Below are 919 nucleotides of genomic sequence, written 5' to 3'. Positions count from 1 at the left end.
TCGTCACTGTGTACAACTGCACTGAATTGCTCTTTAACAAAAGCTTCTCCACATTTGCTTTTGAAGTTTAATTCAAAAGTTGGCTACAGAATAACCATTTGTCAGAGGGAACAATAAGTGTCAACTTTCACCTATGCTCGGTCGAAAAAGTGGCCGTAATCTCGTTGACACCAAGTCTACAATTTCATGGAAAGGTTCCCTTCAGTGCTGCACCAAAAACTGCGAAATGAACGGAGAAAGGCCGATTAGCTCAGTTGGTCAGAGCGTGGTGCTAATAACGCGAAGGTCATGGGTTCGATCCCCATATGGGCCATGTGGGTTTTGTTTGATGAATGACCCCTTGTCAACAAACCACCTGTTTGAACTTGTGTTGCTTATAACATTGCTTGTAAATCACAATCTGCTAAGACATGTTCCAAGTACATGAGAGTGTGTTCTTGATTACAAAACTTTGCCCATGGATTTGTGCTTGTTTACAAATCTTGGACAATGCAGAGAAAAGTATGAAATCAGAGGGACTCTGGCATTAGTGTAAGGCTCTCGATCGCTGTGTGAATAGGTCAAAGAAGCAATTCCAGAGGCATGCAGACAACCTGCATCCTCCCCATCAAATTATAGCCAGTTAGGTGTCTGGCAGTGCCAGGGAGTTCAAATCCTTTAGTCTGAAATGTGTTGGGATATGATTATGCCTGCCACTGAGGTCTGACAGCTCCACAGTTGCCTTGTGAAAAGAATACAGTATAGACCGGCACCCACATACATTACTGTACACATCAGAGATCAGCGCAGGAATATCAGTTTGTAAACCCGCCAAATCTGCCCCCACAGGCTCCCTGAGTTCTACTAATCGCTCCAACACCTTGTTTCAACCTCAGTTTCTTTTTTTTTGAAGCGCATGAGGCAGCTTCAGCTATTTCCA

At 43.7% G+C, this 919-nt stretch overlaps 1 non-coding gene across 1 annotated transcript; it reads left to right on the top strand.

Moving 5' to 3' along the window:
- Positions 1 to 239: 239 nt before the first annotated feature.
- Positions 240 to 313, top strand: trnai-aau (transfer RNA isoleucine (anticodon AAU)). The gene has a single exon. It is a non-coding gene; the product is annotated as a tRNA-Ile (tRNA).
- Positions 314 to 919: the final 606 nt, after the last annotated feature.

This window comes from Electrophorus electricus, unplaced genomic scaffold, assembly GCF_041902795.1.
Source record: "Electrophorus electricus isolate QZ-2024a unplaced genomic scaffold, ASM4190279v1 Scaffold137, whole genome shotgun sequence".
In the NCBI taxonomy this organism is placed as follows: domain Eukaryota; kingdom Metazoa; phylum Chordata; class Actinopteri; order Gymnotiformes; family Gymnotidae; genus Electrophorus; species Electrophorus electricus.
Note: the sequence above shows the minus strand (reverse complement) of the source record. Positions and strands in the feature narration are given on the sequence as shown.